Genomic DNA, 25,136 nt, shown 5'->3' on the forward strand with positions numbered 1-25,136 from the left:
AGAGTGGAAAAGAGCAAAAAAGAGGGATAAAGAGGATAAAAGAGGAGAAATGAGGTGAGAAGAGGAAAAAGAAGAAAAAAAAGGAAACAAGAGGAGAAATGAGGAAAAAAGCAGAAAAAAGAAGAGAAAAGTGGAAAAAGAAGGAGAAATGAGATATGAGTTAAAAAGATGAAAACAGAGGAGAAATGTGGAGAAAAGAGGAAAAAAGAGGAGAAAAGAGGAAAAAAGAGGAAAAAAGTGGAGAAATGAGGAGTAACGAGGAGAAACGAGGAAAAAAGAGGAGAAACGAGGAGAAAACAGGAGAAAAGAGTAAACAAGAGGAAAAACGCAGAGAAAATTTGAAAAAGGAGGAGAAATGAGAAATGAGTTAAAAAGATGGAAAAAGAGGAGAAAAGAGGAGAAAAGAGGAAAATAGAGTTAAAAAGAGTGGAAAAGAGCAAAAAAGAGGGATAAAGAGGATAAAAGAGGAGAAATGAGGCGACAAGAGGAAAAAGAAGAAAAAAAAGGAAACAAGCGGAGAAATGAGGAAAAAAGCAGAAAAAAGAAGAGAAAAGTCGAAAAAGGAGGAGAAATGAGATATGAGTTAAAAAGATGAAAAAAGAGGAGAATTGAGGAGAGAAGAGGACAAAAGAGGAATAAAGAGGAGAGAGAGGACAAAAGAGGAAAAAAGAGGAATAAAGAGGATAAAAGAGGAGTAATGAGGGGACAAGAGGAAAGAGAAGGAAAAAAGAAAAAAAACGGAGAAGTGAGGAAAATACAGGACTAAAGAAGAAAAAAGTGGAGAAATGAGGAGAAAAGAGGAAAAAAGAAGCATAAAGAGGAGAAACGAGGAGAAACGAGGAAAAAAGAGGAGAAATGAGGAGCAAACAGGAGAAAAGAGTAAACAAGAGGAAAAACGTGGAGAAAAGTTGAAAAAGGAGAAATGAGTTAAAAAGATGAAAAAAGAGGAGAAATGAGGAGAAAAGAGGAAAAAAGAGGAAAAAAGAGGAGAAAAGAGGCAAAAAGAGGAGAAAAGAAGAATACAGAGGCATAAAAAGGAAAAAAAGTGGAGAAATGAGGAGAAACGAGGAAAAAAGAGGTGAAATGAGGAGAAAAGAAGAGAAAAGACTAAACAAGAGGAAAAACGCGGAGAAAATTTGAAAAAGGAGGGGAAATGAGAAATGAGTTAAGAAGATGGAAAAAGAGGAGAAATGAGGAGAGAACAGGAGAAATGAGGAGAAAAGAGGAAAAAAGAGTTAAAAAGAGTGGAAAAGAGCAAAAAAGAGGAATAAAGAGGATAAAAGAGGAGAAATGAGGCGACAAGAGGAAAAAGAAGAAGAAAAAGGAAACAAGCGGAGAAATGAGGAAAAAAGCAGAAAAAAGAAGAGAAAAGTGGAAAAAGGAGGAGAAATGAGATATGAGTTAAAAAGATGAAAAAAGAGGAGAATTGAGGAGAGAAGAGGACAAAAGAGGAATAAAGAGGAGAGAGAGGACAAAAGAGGAAAAAAGAGGAATAAAGAGGATAAAAGAGGAGTAATGAGGGGACAAGAGGAAAGAGAAGGAAAAAAGAAAAAAAGCGGAGAAGTGAGGAAAATACAGGACTAAAGAAGAAAAAAGTGGAGAAATGAGGAGAAAAGAGGAAAAAAGAAACATAAAGAGGAGTAACGAGGAGAAACGAGGAAAAAAGAGGAGAAATGAGGAGCAAACAGGAGAAAAGAGTAAACAAGAGGAAAAACGCGGAGAAAAGTTGAAAAAGGAGAAATGAGTTAAAAAGATGAAAAAAGAGGAGAAATGAGGAGAAAGAGGAAAAAAGAGGAAAAAAGAGGGGAAAAGAGGCAAAAAGAGGAGAAAAGAAGAATAAAGAGGCATAAAAAGGAAAAAAAGTGGAGAAATGAGGAGAAACGAGGAGAAACCAGGAAAAAAGAGGTGAAATGAGGAGAAAAGAAGAGAAAAGACTAAACAAGAGGAAAAACGCGGAGAAAATTTGAAAAAGGAGGAGAAATGAGAAATGAGTTAAGAAGATGGAAAAAGAGGAGAAATGAGGAGAGAAGAGGAGAAATGAGGAGAAAAGAGGAAAAAAGAGTTAAAAAGAGTGGAAAAGAGCAAAAAAGAGGAATAAAGAGGATAAAAGAGGAGTAATGAGGGGACAAGAGGAAAGAGAAGGAAAAAAGGAAAAAAGCGGACAAGTGAGGAAAATACAGGAATAAAGAAGAAAAAAGTGGAGAAATGAGCAGAAAAGAGGAAAAAAGAGGCATAAAGAGGAGAAACGAGGAGAAACGAGGGAAAAAGAGGAGAAATGCGGAGAAAACAGGAGAAAAGAGTCAACAAGTGGAAAAACGCGGAGAAAAGTTGAAAAAGGAGGAGAAATGAGTTAATAAGATGAAAACAGAGGAGAAATGAGGAGAAAAGAGGAAAAAAGAGGAGAAAAGAGGAAAAAAGAGGCATAAAGAGGAAAAAAGTGGAGAAATGAGGAGTAACGAGGAGAAACGAGGAAAAAAGAGGAGAAATGAGGAGAAAACAGGAGAAAAGAGGAAACAAGAGGAAAAACGCAGAGAAAATTTGAAAAAGGAGGAGAAATGAGAAATGAGTTAAAAAGATGGAAAAAGAGGAGAAATGAGGAGAGAAGAGAAGAAATGAGGAGAAAAGAGGAAAAAAGAGTTAAAAAGAGTGGAAAAGAGCAAAAAAGAGGAATAAAGAGGATAAAAGAGGAGAAATGAGGCGACAAGAGGAAAAAGAAGAAGAAAAAGAAACAAGAGGAGAAATGAGGAAAAAAGCAGAAAAAAGAAGAGAAAAGTGGAAAAAGGAGGAGAAATGAGATATGAGTTAAAAAGATGAAAAAAGAGGAGAATTGAGGAGAGAAGAGGAAAAAAGAGGAATAAAGAGGAGAGAGAGGACAAAAGAGGAAAAAAGAGGAGTAATGAGGGGACAAGAGGAAAGAGAAGGAAGAAAGGAAAAAAGCGGACAAGTGAGGAAAATACAGGAATAAAGAAGAAAAAAGTGGAGAAATGAGGAGAAAAGAGGAAAAAAGAAGCATAAAGAGGAGAAACGAGGAGAAACGAGGAAAAAAGAGGAGAAATGAGGAGCAAACAGGAGAAAAGAGTAAACAAGAGGAAAAACGCGGAGAAAAGTTGAAAAAGGAGAAATGAGTTAAAAAGATGAAAAAAGAGGAGAAATGAGGAGAAAGAGGAAAAAAGAGGAAAAAAGAGGAGAAAAGAGGCAAAAAGAGGAGAAAAGAAGAATAAAGAGGCATAAAAAGGAAAAAAAGTGGAGAAATGAGGAGAAACGAGGAGAAACCAGGAAAAAAGAGGTGAAATGAGGAGAAAAGAAGAGAAAAGACTAAACAAGAGGAAAAACGCGGAGAAAATTTGAAAAAGGAGGAGAAATGAGAAATGAGTTAAGAAGATGGAAAAAGAGGAGAAATGAGGAGAGAAGAGGAGAAATGAGGAGAAAAGAGGAAAAAAGAGTTAAAAAGAGTGGAAAAGAGCAAAAAAGAGGAATAAAGAGGATAAAAGAGGAGTAATGAGGGGACAAGAGGAAAGAGAAGGAAAAAAGGAAAAAAGCGGACAAGTGAGGAAAATACAGGAATAAAGAAGAAAAAAGTGGAGAAATGAGCAGAAAAGAGGAAAAAAGAGGCATAAAGAGGAGAAACGAGGAGAAACGAGGGAAAAAGAGGAGAAATGCGGAGAAAACAGGAGAAAAGAGTCAACAAGTGGAAAAACGCGGAGAAAAGTTGAAAAAGGAGGAGAAATGAGAAATGAGTTAATAAGATGAAAACAGAGGAGAAATGAGGAGAAAAGAGGAAAAAAGAGGAGAAAAGAGGAAAAAAGAGGCATAAAGAGGAAAAAAGTGGAGAAATGAGGAGTAACGAGGAGAAACGAGGAAAAAAGAGGAGAATTGAGGAGAGAAGAGGAGAAAAGAGGAAACAAGAGGAAAAACGCAGAGAAAATTTGAAAAAGGAGGAGAAATGAGAAATGAGTTAAAAAGATGGAAAAAGAGGAGAAATGAGGAGAGAAGAGAAGAAGTGAGGAGAAAAGAGGAAAAAAGAGTTAAAAAGAGTGGAAAAGAGCAAAAAAGAGGAATAAAGAGGATAAAAGAGGAGAAATGAGGCGACAAGAGGAAAAAGAAGAAGAAAAAGAAACAAGAGGAGAAATGAGGAAAAAAGCAGAAAAAAAGAAGAGAAAAGTGGAAAAAGGAGGAGAAATGAGATATGAGTTAAAAAGATGAAAAAAGAGGAGAATTGAGGAGAGAAGAGGAAAAAAGAGGAATAAAGAGGAGAGAGAGGACAAAAGAGGAAAAAAGAGGAGTAATGAGGGGACAAGAGGAAAGAGAAGGAAAAAAGGAAAAAAGCGGACAAGTGAGGAAAATACAGGAATAAAGAAGAAAAAAGTGGAGAAATGAGGAGAAAAGAGGAAAAAAGAGGCATAAAGAGGAGAAACGAGGAGAAACGAGGGAAAAAGAGGAGAAATGAGGAGAAAACAGGAGAAAAGAGTAAACAAGTGGAAAAACGCGGAGAAAAGTTGAAAAAGGAGGAGAAATGAGAAATGAGTTAAAAAGATGAAAACAGAGGAGAAATGAGGAGAAAAGAGGAAAAAAGAGGAGAAAAGAGGAAAAAAGAGGCATAAAGAGGAAAAAAGTGGAGAAATGAGGAGTAACGAGGAGAAACGAGGAAAAAAGAGGAGAAATGAGGAGAAAACAGGAGAAAAGAGTAAACAAGAGGAAAAACGCAGAGAAAATTTGAAAAAGGAGGAGAAATGAGGAATGAGTTAAAAAGATGGAAAAAGAGGAGAAATGAGGAGAGAAGAGGAGAAATGAGGAGAAAAGAGGAAACAAGAGTTAAAAAGTGTGGAAAAGAGCAAAAAAGAGGGATAAAGAGGATAAAATAGGAGAAATGAGGCGACAAGAGGAAAAAGAAGAAAAAAAAGGAAACAAGAGGAGAAATGAGGAAAAAAGCAGAAAATAGAAGAGAAAAGTGGAAAAAGGAGGAGAAATGAGATATGAGTTAAAAAGATGAAAAAAGAGGAGAATTGAGGAGAGAAGAGGAAAAAAGAGGAATAAAGAGGAGAGAGAGGACAAAAGAGGAAAAAAAGAATAAAGAGGATAAAAGAGGAGTAATGAGGGGACAAGAGGAAAGAGAAGGAAAAAGGGAAATAAGCAGAGAAGTGAGGAAAATACAGGAATAAAGAAGAAAAAAGTGGAGAAATGAGGAGAAAAGAGGAAAAAAGAAGCATAAAGAGGAGAAACGAGGAGAAACGAGGAAAAAAGAGGAGAAATGAGGAGCAAACAGGAGAAAAGAGTAAACAAGAGGAAAAACGTGGAGAAAAGTTGAAAAAGGAGAAATGAGTTAAAAAGATGAAAAAAGAGGAGAAATGAGGAGAAAAGAGGAAAAAAGAGGAAAAAGAGGAGAAAAGAGGCAAAAAGAGGAGAAAAGAAGAATAAAGAGGCATAAAAAGGAAAAAAAGTGGAGAAATGAGGAGAAACGAGGAAAAACGAGGAAAAAAGAGGAGAAATGAGGAGAAAACAGGAGAAAAGAGTAAAGAAGAGGAAAAATGCGGAGAAAAGTTGAAAATGGAGGAGAAATGAGAAATGAGCTAGAACGATGAAAAAAGAGGAGAAATGAGGAGAAAAGAGGACAAAAGAGGAAAAAAGAGGAGAAAAGAGGCAAAAAGAGGAGAAAAGAAGAATAAAGAGGCATAAAAAGGAAAAAAAAGTGGAGAAATGAGGAGAAAAGAGGAAAAAAGAGGCATAAAGAGGAGAAACGAGGAGAAACGAGGGAAAAAGAGGAGAAATGAGGAGAAAACAGGAGAAAAGAGTAAACAAGTGGAAAAACGCGGAGAAAAGTTGAAAAAGGAGGAGAAATGAGAAATGAGTTAAAAAGATGAAAACAGAGGAGAAATGAGGAGAAAAGAGGAAAAAACAGGAGAAAAGAGGAAAAAAGAGGCATAAAGAGGAAAAAAGTGGAGAAATGAGGAGTAACGAGGAGAAACGAGGAAAAAAGAGGAGAAATGAGGAGAAAACAGGAGAAAAGAGTAAACAAGAGGAAAAACGCAGAGAAAATTTGAAAAAGGAGGAGAAATGAGAAATGAGTTAAAAAGATGGAAAAAGAGGAGAAATGAGGAGAGAAGAGGAGAAATGAGGAGAAAAGAGGAAACAAGAGTTAAAAAGTGTGGAAAAGAGCAAAAAAGAGGGATAAAGAGGATAAAATAGGAGAAATGAGGCGACAAGAGGAAAAAGAAGAAAAAAAAGGAAACAAGAGGAGAAATGAGGAAAAAAGCAGAAAATAGAAGAGAAAAGTGGAAAAAGGAGGAGAAATGAGATATGAGTTAAAAAGATGAAAAAAGAGGAGAATTGAGGAGAGAAGAGGAAAAAAGAGGAATAAAGAGGAGAGAGAGGACAAAAGAGGAAAAAAAGAATAAAGAGGATAAAAGAGGAGTAATGAGGGGACAAGAGGAAAGAGAAGGAAAAAGGGAAATAAGCAGAGAAGTGAGGAAAATACAGGAATAAAGAAGAAAAAAGTGGAGAAATGAGGAGAAAAGAGGAAAAAAGAAGCATAAAGAGGAGAAACGAGGAGAAACGAGGAAAAAAGAGGAGAAATGAGGAGCAAACAGGAGAAAAGAGTAAACAAGAGGAAAAACGCGGAGAAAAGTTGAAAAAGGAGAAATGAGTTAAAAAGATGAAAAAAGAGGAGAAATGAGGAGAAAAGAGGAAAAAAGAGGAAAAAGAGGAGAAAAGAGGCAAAAAGAGGAGAAAAGAAGAATAAAGAGGCATAAAAAGGAAAAAAAGTGGAGAAATGAGGAGAAACGAGGAAAAACGAGGAAAAAAGAGGAGAAATGAGGAGAAAACAGGAGAAAAGAGTAAAGAAGAGGAAAAATGCGGAGAAAAGTTGAAAATGGAGGAGAAATGAGAAATGAGTTAGAACGATGAAAAAAGAGGAGAAATGAGGAGAAAAGAGGAAAAAAGAGGAAAAAAGAGGAGAAAAGAGGCAAAAAGAGGAGAAAAGAAGAAAAAAGAGGCATAAAAAGGAAAAAAAGTGGAGAAATGAGGAGAAACGAGGAGAAACGAGGAAAAAAGAGGAGAAATGAGGAGAAAACAGGAGAAAAGAGTAAAGAAGAAGAAAAATGCGGAGAAAAGTTGAAAATGGAGGAGAAATGAGAAATGAGTTAAAACGATGAAAAATGAGGAGAAATGAGGAGAAAAGAGGAAAAAAGAGGAAAAAAGAGGAGAAATGAGGAGAAAAGAGTAAACAAGAGGAAAAACACGGAGAAAAGTTGAAAAAGGAGGAGAAATGAGAAATGAGTTAAAAAGATGAAAAAAGAGGAGAAATGAGGAAAAAAGAGGAATAAAGAGGAAAAAAAGTGGAGAAATGAGGAGAAAAAAGAAAACAAGAGGAGAAAAGTGGAGAAACGAGGAAAAAAGAGGAGCAATGAGGAGAAAAGAGGAAAAAGAGGCATAAAGAGGAAAAAAGTGGAGAAATGAGGAGAGAAGAGGAAAAAAGAGGAATAAAGAGGAGAAGAGCGGAGAAAAGAGGAAAAAAGAGGAATAAAGACGATACACGAGGAGAAAAAAGGCGACAAGAGGAAAAAGAAGAAAAAAAGGAAAAAAGAGGAGAAATGAGGAAAAAAGAGGAATAAAGAGGAAAAAAGTGAAGAAATGAGGAAAAAAGCAGAAAAAAGAGGAGAAAAGTGGAAAAAGGAGGAGAAATGAGAAATGACTGATAAAGATGAAAAAAGAGGAGAAACGAGGAGAGAAGAGGAAAAAAGAGGAATAAAGAGGAGAAAAGAGGAAAAAAGAGGAAAAAAGAGGAATAAAGAAGATACAAGAGGAGAAATGAGGCGACATGAGGAAAAAGAAGAAAAAAAGGAAAGAAGCGGAGAAATGAGGAAAAAAGAGGAATAAACAGGAAAAAAGTGGAGAAATGAGGAGAAATGATGAAAACAGAGGATAAAAGAGGAGAAAAGGTGAGAGAAGAGGAAAAAGGATAAAAGAGGAGAAAAGACTAAAAAATGAACGGAGATAGGTATGTTCCATTGAAAAAAGGATTAAGGTGTGATTCGTGAATCAATATTTGTAGTTTGATTGAATGATTGAATGAAAGCCGTTTGCTTGATTGAATGAAAGCGTTATGCTTGACACATTCAATAAATGAGAGAAGCTCTACTCATAGAATTAACACGTGCAGATTGGTTCATAGAGTGAATGTGAGCAGTTTGATTGAGACAATGCGTGAAGCTTGCAACTTTGAATGAATGAGTAGCTCTATTCACTGAATTAACAAATGAGGTTTGCTACATGAACTAAATGTGTGCAGTTTGCTTGATTGAATAAATGCGTCAAGAGTAGGACTAATCATTGAATTATCATGTGCAGACTGTTTCATAAAACGAACGAGTGTAATAGCTTTCACTAGATAAGTGAGTTAGGTTTGTACGATGAAAACAAGGAATAAGGTTTGATTCATTGGATCAATGATTGTAGTTTGATTCACTGATTCAATGAATGCAGTTTGTTTCATTAAATTGAATGAATTAAATTGACACATTGAGTGAATGAGAGAAGCTCTACTCATTGAATGAAGACGTGCAATTTGGTTCATGTACCAAACTTGTGCAGTTTGATAGAGACAATGCGTGAACGGAGATAGGTATGTTCCATTGAAAAAAGGATTAAGGTGTGATTCGTGAATCAATATTTGTAGTTTGATTCAATGATTGAATGAAAGCCGTTTGCTTGATTGAATGAAAGCGTTATGCTTGACACATTCAATAAATGAGCGAAGCTCTACTCATAGAATTAACACGTGCAGATTGGTTCATAGAGTGAATGTGAGCAGTTTGATTGAGACAATGCGTGAAGCTTGCAACTTTGAATGAATGAGTAGCTCTATTCACTGAATTAACAAATGAGGTTTGCTACATGAACTAAATGTGTGCAGTTTGCTTGATTGAATAAATGCGTCAAGAGTAGGACTAATCATTGAATTATCATGTGCAGACTGTTTCATAAAACGAACGAGTGTAATAGCTTTCACTAGATAAGTGAGTTAGGTTTGTACGATGAAAACAAGGAGTAAGGTTTGATTCATTGGATCAATGATTGTAGTTTGATTCATTAATTCAATGAATGAAGTTTGTTTCATTATAAAAAAACGGTGAGCTTGACACATTGAATGAATGAGAGAAACTCTACTCATTGAATGAAGACGTGCAATTTGGTTCATGTAGTAAACGTGTGCAGTTTGATAGAGACAATGCGTGAAATATGTGCCATTGAATGAATGAGAGTCGCTCTCCTCATTGAATTGACAATTGCAGCCTCTTTCATTGAGTGAACGTGTTCAGATTGATAGAGACAATGCTTGAACCTAGTGCCATTGAATGAATGCAAGTATCTTTACACTTTGAATTGACGAGTGCAGCCTCTTTCATTGAATGAACGTATGCAGTTTGGTTCAGTAAATAAACGAGATAGGGTTGTTCCATTGAAATAAGGTGTATTTCATGGAATCAATTATTGTAGTGTGATTCAATGATTGAATGAATGCAGTTTGTTGCCTTGAATTAAAGCGTTAAGCTTGACACGTTCAATGAATGAGAGAAGCTCTACTCATTGAATTAACACGTGCAGTTTGTTTCATGGAGAGAATCGGTGCAATTTGATTCAGACAATGTGAGAATCTTGTGACATTGAATGAATGAACAGCTGTATTCATTGAATTGACAAATACAGTTTCCTCAATGAACTAAAGGTGTGCATTTTGTTCGATTGAATAAATGCATTAAGAGTAGCTCTAATCATTGAATTATCATGTGCAGTCTGTTTCATTAAATGAACGAGTGAAATAGGTTTCACTAGATAAGAGAGTTAGATTTGTTCGATTGAAACAAGGAATAAGGTTTGATTCATTGAATCAATGATTGTAGTTTGATTCAAAGATTCAATTAATGCAGTTAGTTTCATTAAATTGAATGAATTAAATTGACACATTGAATGAATGCGAAAAGCTCTACTCATTGAATGACGCCGTGCGCAGTTTGATAGACACAACGCCGTGAAACTGGTGCCACGGAATTATTGACAGTAGCTCTACTCATTGAATTGACAAGTGCAGCCTCTTTCATTGAATTGAACGTATGCAGTTTTGTTCGCTAAATAAGGGAGATATGTTTGTTCCATTGAAACAAGGAATAAGGTTTGCTTCATTAAATCAATGATTGTAGTTTGATGCAATGATTCAATAAATGCAGTTTGTTTCATTAAATGAAAAGAGGAATAAAGAGGAGAAAAGAGTAAAAAAAGAAGAAAAAAGAGAAAAAAGTGGAGAAATGAGGAGAAACGAGGAAAAAAGAGGAGATATGCGGAGAAAAGTGGAGAAAAGAGGATAAATGAGGAGAAAAGAGGAAAAAAGAGGAGAAATGAGGAAAAATGCAGAAAAAAAGAAGAGAAAAGTGGAAAAAGGAGGAGAAATGAGATATGAGTTAAAAAGATGAAAAAGAGGAGAATTGAGGAGAGAAGAGGAAAAAAGAGGAATAAAGAGGAGAGAGAGGACAAAAGAGGAAAACAGAGGAATAAAGAGGATAAAAGAGGAGTAATGAGGGGACAAGAGGAAAGAGAAGGAAAAAAGGAAAAAAGCGGACAAGTGAGGAAAATACAGGAATAAAGAAGAAAAAAGTGGAGAAATGAGGAGAAAAGAGGAAAAAAGAGGCATAAAGAGGAGAAACGAGGAGAAACGAGGGAAAAAGAGGAGAAATGAGGAGAAAACAGGTGAAAAGAGTAAACAAGTGGAAAAACGCAGAGAAAAGTTGAAAAAGGAGGAGAAATGAGAAATGAGTTAAAAAGATGAATACAGAGGAGAAATGAGGAGAAAAGAGGAAAAAAGAGGAGAAAAGAGGAAAAAAGAGGCATAAAGAGGAAAAAAGTGGAGAAATGAGGAGTAACGAGGAGAAACGAGGAAAAAAGAGGAGAAATGAGGAGAAAACAGGAGAAAAGAGTAAACAAGAGGAAAAACGCAGAGAAAATTTGAAAAAGGAGGAGAAATGAGAAATGAGTTAAAAAGATGGAAAAAGAGGAGAAATGAGGAGAGAAGAGGAGAAATGAGGAGAAAAGAGGAAAAAAGAGGTAAAAAGAGTGGAAAAGAGCAAAAAAGAGGGATAAAGAGGATAAAAGAGGAGAAATGAGGCGAGAAGAGGAAAAAGAAGAAAAAAAGGAAACAAGAGGAGAAATGAGGAAAAAAGCAGAAAAAAGAAGAGAAAAGTGGAAAAAGAAGGAGAAATGAGATATGAGTTAAAAAGATGAAAACAGAGGAGAAATGTGGAGAAAAGAGGAAAAAAGAGGAGAAAAGAGGAAAAAAGAGGAAAAAAGTGGAGAAATGAGGAGTAACGAGGAGAAACGAGGAAAAAAGAGGAGAAACGAGGAGAAAACAGGAGAAAAGAGTAAACAAGAGGAAAAACGCAGAGAAAATTTGAAAAAGGAGGAGAAATGAGAAATGAGTTAAAAAGATGGAAAAAGAGGAGAAAAGAGGAGAAAAGAGGAAAATAGAGTTAAAAAGAGTGGAAAAGAGCAAAAAAGAGGGATAAAGAGGATAAAAGAGGAGAAATGAGGCGGCAAGAGGAAAAAGAAGAAAAAAAAGGAAACAAGCGGAGAAATGAGGAAAAAAGCAGAAAAAAGAAGAGAAAAGTGGAAAAAGGAGGAGAAATGAGATATGAGTTAAAAAGATGAAAAAAGAGGAGAATTGAGGAGAGAAGAGGACAAAAGAGGAATAAAGAGGAGAGAGAGGACAAAAGAGGAAAAAAGAGGAATAAAGAGGATAAAAGAGGAGTAATGAGGGGACAAGAGGAAAGAGAAGGAAAAAAGAAAAAAAGCGGAGAAGTGAGGAAAATACAGGACTAAAGAAGAAAAAAGTGGAGAAATGAGGAGAAAAGAGGAAAAAAGAAGCATAAAGAGGAGAAACGAGGAGAAACGAGGAAAAAAGAGGAGAAATGAGGAGCAAACAGGAGAAAAGAGTAAACAAGAGGAAAAACGTGGAGAAAAGTTGAAAAAGGAGAAATGAGTTAAAAAGATGAAAAAAGAGGAGAAATGAGGAGAAAAGAGGAAAAAAGAGGAAAAAAGAGGAGAAAAGAGGCAAAAAGAGGAGAAAAGAAGAATAAAGAGGCATAAAAAGGAAAAAAAGTGGAGAAATGAGGAGAAACGAGGAAAAAAGAGGTGAAATGAGGAGAAAAGAAGAGAAAAGACTAAACAAGAGGAAAAACGCGGAGAAAATTTGAAAAAGGAGGAGAAATGAGAAATGAGTTAAGAAGATGGAAAAAGAGGAGAAATGAGGAGAGAACAGGAGAAATGAGGAGAAAAGAGGAAAAAAGAGTTAAAAAGAGTGGAAAAGAGCAAAAAAGAGGAATAAAGAGGATAAAAGAGGAGAAATGAGGCGACAAGAGGAAAAAGAAGAAGAAAAAGGAAACAAGCGGAGAAATGAGGAAAAAAGCAGAAAAAAGAAGAGAAAAGTGGAAAAAGGAGGAGAAATGAGATATGAGTTAAAAAGATGAAAAAAGAGGAGAATTGAGGAGAGAAGAGGACAAAAGAGGAATAAAGAGGAGAGAGAGGACAAAAGAGGAAAAAAGAGGAATAAAGAGGATAAAAGAGGAGTAATGAGGGGACAAGAGGAAAGAGAAGGAAAAAAGAAAAAAAGCGGAGAAGTGAGGAAAATACAGGACTAAAGAAGAAAAAAGTGGAGAAATGAGGAGAAAAGAGGAAAAAAGAAACATAAAGAGGAGAAACGAGGAGAAACGAGGAAAAAAGAGGAGAAATGAGGAGCAAACAGGAGAAAAGAGTAAACAAGAGGAAAAACGCGGAGAAAAGTTGAAAAAGGAGAAATGAGTTAAAAAGATGAAAAAAGAGGAGAAATGAGGAGAAAGAGGAAAAAAGAGGAAAAAAGAGGGGAAAAGAGGCAAAAAGAGGAGAAAAGAAGAATAAAGAGGCATAAAAAGGAAAAAAAGTGGAGAAATGAGGAGAAACGAGGAGAAACCAGGAAAAAAGAGGTGAAATGAGGAGAAAAGAAGAGAAAAGACTAAACAAGAGGAAAAACGCGGAGAAAATTTGAAAAAGGAGGAGAAATGAGAAATGAGTTAAGAAGATGGAAAAAGAGGAGAAATGAGGAGAGAAGAGGAGAAATGAGGAGAAAAGAGGAAAAAAGAGTTAAAAAGAGTGGAAAAGAGCAAAAAAGAGGAATAAAGAGGATAAAAGAGGAGTAATGAGGGGACAAGAGGAAAGAGAAGGAAAAAAGGAAAAAAGCGGACAAGTGAGGAAAATACAGGAATAAAGAAGAAAAAAGTGGAGAAATGAGCAGAAAAGAGGAAAAAAGAGGCATAAAGAGGAGAAACGAGGAGAAACGAGGGAAAAAGAGGAGAAATGCGGAGAAAACAGGAGAAAAGAGTCAACAAGTGGAAAAACGCGGAGAAAAGTTGAAAAAGGAGGAGAAATGAGAAATGAGTTAATAAGATGAAAACAGAGGAGAAATGAGGAGAAAAGAGGAAAAAAGAGGAGAAAAGAGGAAAAAAGAGGCATAAAGAGGAAAAAAGTGGAGAAATGAGGAGTAACGAGGAGAAACGAGGAAAAAAGAGGAGAAATGAGGAGAAAACAGGAGAAAAGAGGAAACAAGAGGAAAAACGCAGAGAAAATTTGAAAAAGGAGGAGAAATGAGAAATGAGTTAAAAAGATGGAAAAAGAGGAGAAATGAGGAGAGAAGAGAAGAAATGAGGAGAAAAGAGGAAAAAAGAGTTAAAAAGAGTGGAAAAGAGCAAAAAAGAGGAATAAAGAGGATAAAAGAGGAGAAATGAGGCGACAAGAGGAAAAAGAAGAAGAAAAAGAAACAAGAGGAGAAATGAGGAAAAAAGCAGAAAAAAGAAGAGAAAAGTGGAAAAAGGAGGAGAAATGAGATATGAGTTAAAAAGATGAAAAAAGAGGAGAATTGAGGAGAGAAGAGGAAAAAAGAGGAATAAAGAGGAGAGAGAGGACAAAAGAGGAAAAAAGAGGAGTAATGAGGGGACAAGAGGAAAGAGAAGGAAGAAAGGAAAAAAGCGGACAAGTGAGGAAAATACAGGAATAAAGAAGAAAAAAGTGGAGAAATGAGGAGAAAAGAGGAAAAAAGAGGCATAAAGAGGAGAAACGAGGAGAAACGAGGGAAAAAGAGGAGAAATGAGGAGAAAACAGGAGAAAAGAGTAAACAAGTGGAAAAACGCGGAGAAAAGTTGAAAAAGGAGGAGAAATGAGAAATGAGTTAAAAAGATGAAAACAGAGGAGAAATGAGGAGAAAAGAGGAAAAAACAGGAGAAAAGAGGAAAAAAGAGGCATAAAGAGGAAAAAAGTGGAGAAATGAGGAGTAACGAGGAGAAACGAGGAAAAAAGAGGAGAAATGAGGAGAAAACAGGAGAAAAGAGTAAACAAGAGGAAAAACGCAGAGAAAATTTGAAAAAGGAGGAGAAATGAGAAATGAGTTAAAAAGATGGAAAAAGAGGAGAAATGAGGAGAGAAGAGGAGAAATGAGGAGAAAAGAGGAAACAAGAGTTAAAAAGTGTGGAAAAGAGCAAAAAAGAGGGATAAAGAGGATAAAATAGGAGAAATGAGGCGACAAGAGGAAAAAGAAGAAAAAAAAGGAAACAAGAGGAGAAATGAGGAAAAAAGCAGAAAATAGAAGAGAAAAGTGGAAAAAGGAGGAGAAATGAGATATGAGTTAAAAAGATGAAAAAAGAGGAGAATTGAGGAGAGAAGAGGAAAAAAGAGGAATAAAGAGGAGAGAGAGGACAAAAGAGGAAAAAAAGAATAAAGAGGATAAAAGAGGAGTAATGAGGGGACAAGAGGAAAGAGAAGGAAAAAGGGAAATAAGCAGAGAAGTGAGGAAAATACAGGAATAAAGAAGAAAAAAGTGGAGAAATGAGGAGAAAAGAGGAAAAAAGAAGCATAAAGAGGAGAAACGAGGAGAAACGAGGAAAAAAGAGGAGAAATGAGGAGCAAACAGGAGAAAAGAGTAAACAAGAGGAAAAACGCGGAGAAAAGTTGAAAAAGGAGAAATGAGTTAAAAAGATGAAAAAAGAGGAGAAATGAGGAGAAAAGAGGAAAAAAGAGGAAAAAGAGGAGAAAAGAGGCAAAAAGAGGAGAAAAGAAGAATAAAGAGGCATAAAAAGGAAAAAAAGTGGAGAAATGAGGAGAAACGAGGAAAAACGAGGAAAAAAGAGGAGAAATGAGGAGAAAACAGGAGAAAAGAGTAAAGAAGAGGAAAAATGCGGAGAAAAGTTGAAAATGGAGGAGAAATGAGAAATGAGTTAGAACGATGAAAAAAGAGGAGAAATGAGGAGAAAAGAGGAAAAAAGAGGAAAAAAGAGGAGAAAAGAGGCAAAAAGAGGAGAAAAGAAGAAAAAAGAGGCATAAAAAGGAAAAAAAGTGGAGAAATGAGGAGAAACGAGGAGAAACGAGGAAAAAAGAGGAGAAATGAGGAGAAAACAGGAGAAAAGAGTAAAGAAGAAGAAAAATGCGGAGAAAAGTTGAAAATGGAGGAGAAATGAGAAATGAGTTAAAACGAGGAAAAATGAGGAGAAATGAGGAGAAAAGAGGAAAAAAGAGGAAAAAAGAGGAGAAATGAGGAGAAAAGAGTAAACAAGAGGAAAAACACGGAGAAAAGTTGAAAAAGGAGGAGAAATGAGAAATGAGTTAAAAAGATGAAAAAAGAGGAGAAATGAGGAAAAAAGAGGAATAAAGAGGAAAAAAAGTGGAGAAATGAGGAGAAAAAAGAAAACAAGAGGAGAAAAGTGGAGAAACGAGGAAAAAAGAGGAGCAATGAGGAGAAAAGAGGAAAAAGAGGCATAAAGAGGAAAGAAGTGGAGAAATGAGGAGAGAAGAGGAAAAAAGAGGAATAAAGAGGAGAAGAGCGGAGAAAAGAGGAAAAAAGAGGAATAAAGACGATACACGAGGAGAAAAAAGGCGACAAGAGGAAAAAGAAGAAAAAAAGGAAAAAAGAGGAGAAATGAGGAAAAAAGAGGAATAAAGAGGAAAAAAGTGAAGAAATGAGGAAAAAAGCAGAAAAAAGAGGAGAAAAGTGGAAAAAGGAGGAGAAATGAGAAATGACTGATAAAGATGAAAAAAGAGGAGAAACGAGGAGAGAAGAGGAAAAAAGAGGAATAAAGAGGAGAAAAGAGGAAAAAAGAGGAAAAAAGAGGAATAAAGAAGATACAAGAGGAGAAATGAGGCGACATGAGGAAAAAGAAGAAAAAAAGGAAAGAAGCGGAGAAATGAGGAAAAAAGAGGAATAAACAGGAAAAAAGTGGAGAAATGAGGAGAAATGATGAAAACAGAGGATAAAAGAGGAGAAAAGGTGAGAGAAGAGGAAAAAGGATAAAAGAGGAGAAAAGACTAAAAAATGAACGGAGATAGGTATGTTCCATTGAAAAAAGGATTAAGGTGTGATTCGTGAATCAATATTTGTAGTTTGATTGAATGATTGAATGAAAGCCGTTTGCTTGATTGAATGAAAGCGTTATGCTTGACACATTCAATAAATGAGAGAAGCTCTACTCATAGAATTAACACGTGCAGATTGGTTCATAGAGTGAATGTGAGCAGTTTGATTGAGACAATGCGTGAAGCTTGCAACTTTGAATGAATGAGTAGCTCTATTCACTGAATTAACAAATGAGGTTTGCTACATGAACTAAATGTGTGCAGTTTGCTTGATTGAATAAATGCGTCAAGAGTAGGACTAATCATTGAATTATCATGTGCAGACTGTTTCATAAAACGAACGAGTGTAATAGCTTTCACTAGATAAGTGAGTTAGGTTTGTACGATGAAAACAAGGAATAAGGTTTGATTCATTGGATCAATGATTGTAGTTTGATTCACTGATTCAATGAATGCAGTTTGTTTCATTAAATTGAATGAATTAAATTGACACATTGAGTGAATGAGAGAAGCTCTACTCATTGAATGAAGACGTGCAATTTGGTTCATGTACCAAACTTGTGCAGTTTGATAGAGACAATGCGTGAACGGAGATAGGTATGTTCCATTGAAAAAAGGATTAAGGTGTGATTCGTGAATCAATATTTGTAGTTTGATTCAATGATTGAATGAAAGCCGTTTGCTTGATTGAATGAAAGCGTTATGCTTGACACATTCAATAAATGAGCGAAGCTCTACTCATAGAATTAACACGTGCAGATTGGTTCATAGAGTGAATGTGAGCAGTTTGATTGAGACAATGCGTGAAGCTTGCAACTTTGAATGAATGAGTAGCTCTATTCACTGAATTAACAAATGAGGTTTGCTACATGAACTAAATGTGTGCAGTTTGCTTGATTGAATAAATGCGTCAAGAGTAGGACTAATCATTGAATTATCATGTGCAGACTGTTTCATAAAACGAACGAGTGTAATAGCTTTCACTAGATAAGTGAGTTAGGTTTGTACGATGAAAACAAGGAGTAAGGTTTGATTCATTGGATCAATGATTGTAGTTTGATTCATTAATTCAATGAATGAAGTTTGTTTCATTATAAAAAAACGGTGAGCTTGACACATTGAATGAATGAGAGAAACTCTACTCATTGAATGAAGACGTGCAATTTGGTTCATGTAGTAAACGTGTGCAGTTTGATAGAGACAATGCGTGAAATATGTGCCATTGAATGAATGAGAGTCGCTCTCCTCATTGAATTGACAATTGCAGCCTCTTTCATTGAGTGAACGTGTTCAGATTGATAGAGACAATGCTTGAACCTAGTGCCATTGAATGAATGCAAGTATCTTTACACTTTGAATTGACGAGTGCAGCCTCTTTCATTGAATGAACGTATGCAGTTTGGTTCAGTAAATAAACGAGATAGGGTTGTTCCATTGAAATAAGGTGTATTTCATGGAATCAATTATTGTAGTGTGATTCAATGATTGAATGAATGCAGTTTGTTGCCTTGAATTAAAGCGTTAAGCTTGACACGTTCAATGAATGAGAGAAGCTCTACTCATTGAATTAACACGTGCAGTTTGTTTCATGGAGAGAATCGGTGCAATTTGATTCAGACAATGTGAGAATCTTGTGACATTGAATGAATGAACAGCTGTATTCATTGAATTGACAAATACAGTTTCCTCAATGAACTAAAGGTGTGCATTTTGTTCGATTGAATAAATGCATTAAGAGTAGCTCTAATCATTGAATTATCATGTGCAGTCTGTTTCATTAAATGAACGAGTGAAATAGGTTTCACTAGATAAGAGAGTTAGATTTGTTCGATTGAAACAAGGAATAAGGTTTGATTCATTGAATCAATGATTGTAGTTTGATTCAAAGATTCAATTAATGCAGTTAGTTTCATTAAATTGAATGAATTAAATTGACACATTGAATGAATGCGAAAAGCTCTACTCATTGAATGACGCCGTGCGCAGTTTGATAGACACAACGCCGTGAAACTGGTGCCACGGAATTATTGACAGTAGCTCTACTCATTGAATTGACAAGTGCAGCCTCTTTCATTGAATTGAACGTATGCAGTTTTGTTCGCTAAATAAGGGAGATATGTTTGTTCCATTGAAACAAGGAATAAGGTTTGCTTCATTAAATCAATGATTGTAGTTTGATGCAATGATTCAATAAATGCAGTTTGTTTCATTAAATGAAAAGAGGAATAAAGAGGAGAAAAGAGTAAAAAAAGAAGAAAAAAGAGAAAAAAGTGGAGAAATGAGGAGAAACGAGGAAAAAAGAGGAGATATGCGGAGAAAAGTGGAGAAAAGAGGATAAATGAGGAGAAAAGAGGAAAAAAGAGGAGAAATGAGGAAAAATGCAGAAAAAAAGAAGAGAAAAGTGGAAAAAGGAGGAGAAATGAGATATGAGTTAAAAAGATGAAAAAGAGGAGAATTGAGGAGAGAAGAGGAAAAAAGAGGAATAAAGAGGAGAGAGAGGACAAAAGAGGAAAACAGAGGAATAAAGAGGATAAAAGAGGAGTAATGAGGGGACAAGAGGAAAGAGAAGGAAAAAAGGAAAAAAGCGGACAAGTGAGGAAAATACAGGAATAAAGAAGAAAAAAGTGGAGAAATGAGGAGAAAAGAGGAAAAAAGAGGCATAAAGAGGAGAAACGAGGAGAAACGAGGGAAAAAGAGGAGAAATGAGGAGAAAACAGGTGAAAAGAGTAAACAAGTGGAAAAACGCAGAGAAAAGTTGAAAAAGGAGGAGAAATGAGAAATGAGTTAAAAAGATGAATACAGAGGAGAAATGAGGAGAAAAGAGGAAAAAAGAGGAGAAAAGAGGAAAAAAGAGGCATAAAGAGGAAAAAAGTGGAGAAATGAGGAGTAACGAGGAGAAACGAGGAAAAAAGAGGAGAAATGAGGAGAAAACAGGAGAAAAGAGTAAACAAGAGGAAAAACGCAGAGAAAATTTGAAAAAGGAGGAGAAATGAGAAATGAGTTAAAAAGATGGAAAAAGAGGAGAAATGAGGAGAGAAGAGGAGAAATGAGGAGAAAAGAGGAAAAAAGAGGTAAAAAGAGTGGAAAAGAGCAAAAAAGAGGGATAAAGAGGATAAAAGAGGAGAAATGAGGCGAGAAGAGGAAAAAGAAGAAAAAAAGGAAACAAGAGGAGAAATGAGGAAAAAAGCAGAAAAAAGAAGAGAAAAGTGGAAAAAGAAGGAGAAATGAGATATGAGTTAAAAAGATGAAAACAGAGGAGAAATGTGGAGAAAAGAGGAAAAAAGAGGAGAAAAGAGGAAAAAAGAGGAAAAAAGTGGAGAAATGAGGAGTAACGAGGAGAAACGAGGAAAAAAGAGGAGAAACGAGGAGAAAACAGGAGAAAAGAGTAAACAAGAGGAAAAACGCAGAGAAAATTTGAAAAAGGAGGAGAAATGAGAAATGAGTTAAAAAGATGGAAAAAGAGGAGAAAAGAGGAGAAAAGAGGAAAATAGAGTTAAAAAGAGTGGAAAAGAGCAAAAAAGAGGGATAAAGAGGATAAAAGAGGAGAAATGAGGCGACAAGAGGAAAAAGAAGAAAAAAAAGGAAACAAGCGGAGAAATGAGGAAAAAAGCAGAAAAAAGAAGAGAAAAGTCGAAAAAGGAGGAGAAATGAGATATGAGTTAAAAAGATGAAAAAAGAGGAGAATTGAGGAGAGAAGAGGACAAAAGAGGAATAAAGAGGAGAGAGAGGACAAAAGAGGAAAAAAGAGGAATAAAGAGGATAAAAGAGGAGTAATGAGGGGACAAGAGGAAAGAGAAGGAAAAAAGAAAAAAAGCGGAGAAGTGAGGAAAATACAGGACTAAAGAAGAAAAAAGTGGAGAAATGAGGAGAAAAGAGGAAAAAAGAAGCATAAAGAGGAGAAACGAGGAGAAACGAGGAAAAAAGAGGAGAAATGAGGAGCAAACAGGAGAAAAGAGTAAACAAGAGGAAAAACGTGGAGAAAAGTTGAAAAAGGAGAAATGAGTTAAAAAGATGAAAAAAGAGGAGAAATGAGGAGAAAAGAGGAAAAAAGAGGAAAAAAGAGGAGAAAAGAGGCAAAAAGAGGAGAAAAGAAGAATAAAGAGGCATAAAAAGGAAAAAAAGTGGAGAAATGAGGAGAAACGAGGAAAAAAGAGGTGAAATGAGGAGAAAAGAAGAGAAAAGACTAAACAAGAGGAAAAACGCGGAGAAAATTTGAAAAAGGAGGAGAAATGAGAAATGAGTTAAGAAGATGGAAAAAGAGGAGAAATGAGGAGAGAACAGGAGAAATGAGGAGAAAAGAGGAAAAAAGAGTTAAAAAGAGTGGAAAAGAGCAAAAAAGAGGAATAAAGAGGATAAAAGAGGAGAAATGAGGCGACAAGAGGAAAAAGAAGAAGAAAAAGGAAACAAGCGGAGAAATGAGGAAAAAAGCAGAAAAAAGAAGAGAAAAGTGGAAAAAGGAGGAGAAATGAGATATGAGTTAAAAAGATGAAAAAAGAGGAGAATTGAGGAGAGAAGAGGACAAAAGAGGAATAAAGAGGAGAGAGAGGACAAAAGAGGAAAAAAGAGGAATAAAGAGGATAAAAGAGGAGTAATGAGGGGACAAGAGGAAAGAGAAGGAAAAAAGAAAAAAAGCGGAGAAGTGAGGAAAATACAGGACTAAAGAAGAAAAAAGTGGAGAAATGAGGAGAAAAGAGGAAAAAAGAAACATAAAGAGGAGAAACGAGGAGAAACGAGGAAAAAAGAGGAGAAATGAGGAGCAAACAGGAGAAAAGAGTAAACAAGAGGAAAAACGCGGAGAAAAGTTGAAAAAGGAGAAATGAGTTAAAAAGATGAAAAAAGAGGAGAAATGAGGAGAAAGAGGAAAAAAGAGGAAAAAAGAGGAGAAAAGAGGCAAAAAGAGGAGAAAAGAAGAATAAAGAGGCATAAAAAGGAAAAAAAGTGGAGAAATGAGGAGAAACGAGGAGAAACCAGGAAAAAAGAGGTGAAATGAGGAGAAAAGAAGAGAAAAGACTAAACAAGAGGAAAAACGCGGAGAAAATTTGAAAAAGGAGGAGAAATGAGAAATGAGTTAAGAAGATGGAAAAAGAGGAGAAATGAGGAGAGAAGAGGAGAAATGAGGAGAAAAGAGGAAAAAAGAGTTAAAAAGAGTGGAAAAGAGCAAAAAAGAGGAATAAAGAGGATAAAAGAGGAGTAATGAGGGGACAAGAGGAAAGAGAAGGAAAAAAGGAAAAAAGCGGACAAGTGAGGAAAATACAGGAATAAAGAAGAAAAAAGTGGAGAAATGAGGAGAAAAGAGGAAAAAAGAGGCATAAAGAGGAGAAACGAGGAGAAACGAGGGAAAAAGAGGAGAAATGCGGAGAAAACAGGAGAAAAGAGTCAACAAGTGGAAAAACGCGGAGAAAAGTTGAAAAAGGAGGAGAAATGAGAAATGAGTTAATAAGATGAAAACAGAGGAGAAATGAGGAGAAAAGAGGAGAAAAGAGGAGAAAAGAGGAAAAAAGAGGCATAAAGAGGAAAAAAGTGGAGAAATGAGGAGTAACGAGGAGAAACGAGGAAAAAAGAGGAGAAATGAGGAGAAAGCAGGAGAAAAGAGGAAACAAGAGGAAAAACGCAGAGAAAATTTGAAAAAGGAGGAGAAATGAGAAATGAGTTAAAAAGATGGAAAAAGAGGAGAAATGAGGAGAGAAGAGAAGAAATGAGGAGAAAAGAGGAAAAAAGAGTTAAAAAGAGTGGAAAAGAGCAAAAAAGAGGAATAAAGAGGATAAAAGAGGAGAAATGAGGCGACAAGAGGAAAAAGAAGAAGAAAAAGAAACAAGAGGAGAAATGAGGAAAAAAGCAGAAAAAAAGAAGAGAAAAGTGGAAAAAGGAGGAGAAATGAGATATGAGTTAAAAAGATGAAAAAAGAGGAGAATTGAGGAGAGAAGAGGAAAAAAGAGGAATAAAGAGGAGAGAGAGGACAAAAGAGGAAAAAAGAGGAGTAATGAGGGGACAAGAGGAAAGAGAAGGAAAAAAGGAAAAAAGCGGACAAGTGAGGAAAATACAGGAATAAAGAAGAAAAAAGTGGAGAAATGAGGAGAAAAGAGGAAAAAAGAGGCATAAAGAGGAGAAACGAGGAGAAACGAGGGAAAAAGAGGAGAAATGAGGAGAAAACAGGAGAAAAGAGTAAACAAGTGGAAAAACGCGGAGAAAAGTTGAAAAAGGAGGAGAAATGAGAAATGAGTTAAAAAGATGAAAACAGAGGAGAAATGAGGAGAAAAGAGGAAAAAAGAGGAGAAAAGAGGAAAAAAGAGGCATAAAGAGGAAAAAAGTGGAGAAATGAGGAGTAACGAGGAGAAACGAGGAAAAAAGAGGAGAAATGAGGAGAAAACAGGAGAAAAGAGTAAACAAGAGGAAAAACGCAGAGAAAATTTGAAAAAGGAGGAGAAATGAGAAATGAGTTAAAAAGATGGAAAAAGAGGAGAAATGAGGAGAGAAGAGGAGAAATGAGGAGAAAAGAGGAAACAAGAGTTAAAAAGTGTGGAAAAGAGCAAAAAAGAGGGATAAAGAGGATAAAATAGGAGAAATGAGGCGACAAGAGGAAAAAGAAGAAAAAAAAGGAAACAAGAGGAGAAATGAGGAAAAAAGCAGAAAATAGAAGAGAAAAGTGGAAAAAGGAGGAGAAATGAGATATGAGTTAAAAAGATGAAAAAAGAGGAGAATTGAGGAGAGAAGAGGAAAAAAGAGGAAGAAAGAAGAGAGAGAGGACAAAAGAGGAAAAAAAGAATAAAGAGGATAAAAGAGGAGTAATGAGGGGACAAGAGGAAAGAGAAGGAAAAAGGGAAATAAGCAGAGAAGTGAGGAAAATACAGGAATAAAGAAGAAAAAAGTGGAGAAATGAGGAGAAAAGAGGAAAAAAGAAGCATAAAGAGGAGAAACGAGGAGAAACGAGGAAAAAAGAGGAGAAATGAGGAGCAAACAGGAGAAAAGAGTAAACAAGAGGAAAAACGCGGAGAAAAGTTGAAAAAGGAGAAATGAGTTAAAAAGATGAAAAAAGAGGAGAAATGAGGAGAAAAGAGGAAAAAAGAGGAAAAAGAGGAGAAAAGAGGCAAAAAGAGGAGAAAAGAAGAATAAAGAGGCATAAAAAGGAAAAAAAGTGGAGAAATGAGGAGAAACGAGGAAAAACGAGGAAAAAAGAGGAGAAATGAGGAGCAAACAGGAGAAAAGAGTAAAGAAGAGGAAAAATGCGGAGAAAAGTTGAAAATGGAGGAGAAATGAGAAATGAGCTAGAACGATGAAAAAAGAGGAGAAATGAGGAGAAAAGAGGAAAAAAGAGGAGAAAAGAGGCAAAAAGAGGAGAAAAGAAGAAAAAAGAGGCATAAAAAGGAAAAAAAAGTGGAGAAATGAGGAGAAACGAGGAGAAACGAGGAAAAAAGAGGAGAAATGAGGAGAAAACAGGAGAAAAGAGTAAAGAAGAAGAAAAATGCGGAGAAAAGTTGAAAATGGAGGAGAAATGAGAAATGAGTTAAAACGATGAAAAAAGAGGAGAAATGAGGAGAAAAGAGGAAAAAAGAGGAAAAAAGAGGAGAAATGAGGAGAAAAGAGTAAACAAGAGGAAAAACACGGAGAAAAGTTGAAAAAGGAGGAGAAATGAGAAATGAGTTAAAAAGATGAAAAAAGAGGAGAAATGAGGAAAAAAGAGGAATAAAGAGGAAAAAAAGTGGAGAAATGAGGAGAAAAAAGAAAACAAGAGGAGAAAAGTGGAGAAACGAGGAAAAAAGAGGAGCAATGAGGAGAAAAGAGGAAAAAGAGGCATAAAGAGGAAAAAAGTGGAGAAATGAGGAGAGAAGAGGAAAAAAGAGGAATAAAGAGGAGAAGAGCGGAGAAAAGAGGAAAAAAGAGGAATAAAGACGATACACGAGGAGAAAAAAGGCGACAAGAGGAAAAAGAAGAAAAAAAGGAAAAAAGAGGAGAAATGAGGAAAAAAGAGGAAAAAGAGGAGAAAAGAGGCAAAAAGAGGAGAAAAGAAGAATAAAGAGGCATAAAAAGGAAAAAAAGTGGAGAAATGAGGAGAAACGAGGAAAAACGAGGAAAAAAGAGGAGAAATGAGGAGCAAACAGGAGAAAAGAGTAAAGAAGAGGAAAAATGCGGAGAAAAGTTGAAAATGGAGGAGAAATGAGAAATGAGCTAGAACGATGAAAAAAGAGGAGAAATGAGGAGAAAAGAGGAAAAAAGAGGAGAAAAGAGGCAAAAAGAGGAGAAAAGAAGAAAAAAGAGGCATAAAAAGGAAAAAAAAGTGGAGAAATGAGGAGAAACGAGGAGAAACGAGGAAAAAAGAGGAGAAATGAGGAGAAAACAGGAGAAAAGAGTAAAGAAGAAGAAAAATGCGGAGAAAAGTTGAATATGGAGGAGAAATGAGAAATGAGTTAAAACGATGAAAAAAGAGGAGAAATGAGGAGAAAAGAGGAAAAAAGAGGAAAAAAGAGGAGAAATGAGGAGAAAAGAGTAAACAAGAGGAAAAACACGGAGAAAAGTTGAAAAAGGAGGAGAAATGAGAAATGAGTTAAAAAGATGAAAAAAGAGGAGAAATGAGGAAAAAAGAGGAATAAAGAGGAAAAAAAGTGGAGAAATGAGGAGACAAAAGAAAACAAGAGGAGAAAAGTGGAGAAACGAGGAAAAAAGAGGAGCAATGAGGAGAAAAGAGGAAAAAGAGGCATAAAGAGGAAAAAAGTGGAGAAATGAGGAGA

Source organism: Chiloscyllium punctatum, chromosome 18 (assembly GCF_047496795.1).
Source record: "Chiloscyllium punctatum isolate Juve2018m chromosome 18, sChiPun1.3, whole genome shotgun sequence".
Taxonomy (NCBI): domain Eukaryota; kingdom Metazoa; phylum Chordata; class Chondrichthyes; order Orectolobiformes; family Hemiscylliidae; genus Chiloscyllium; species Chiloscyllium punctatum.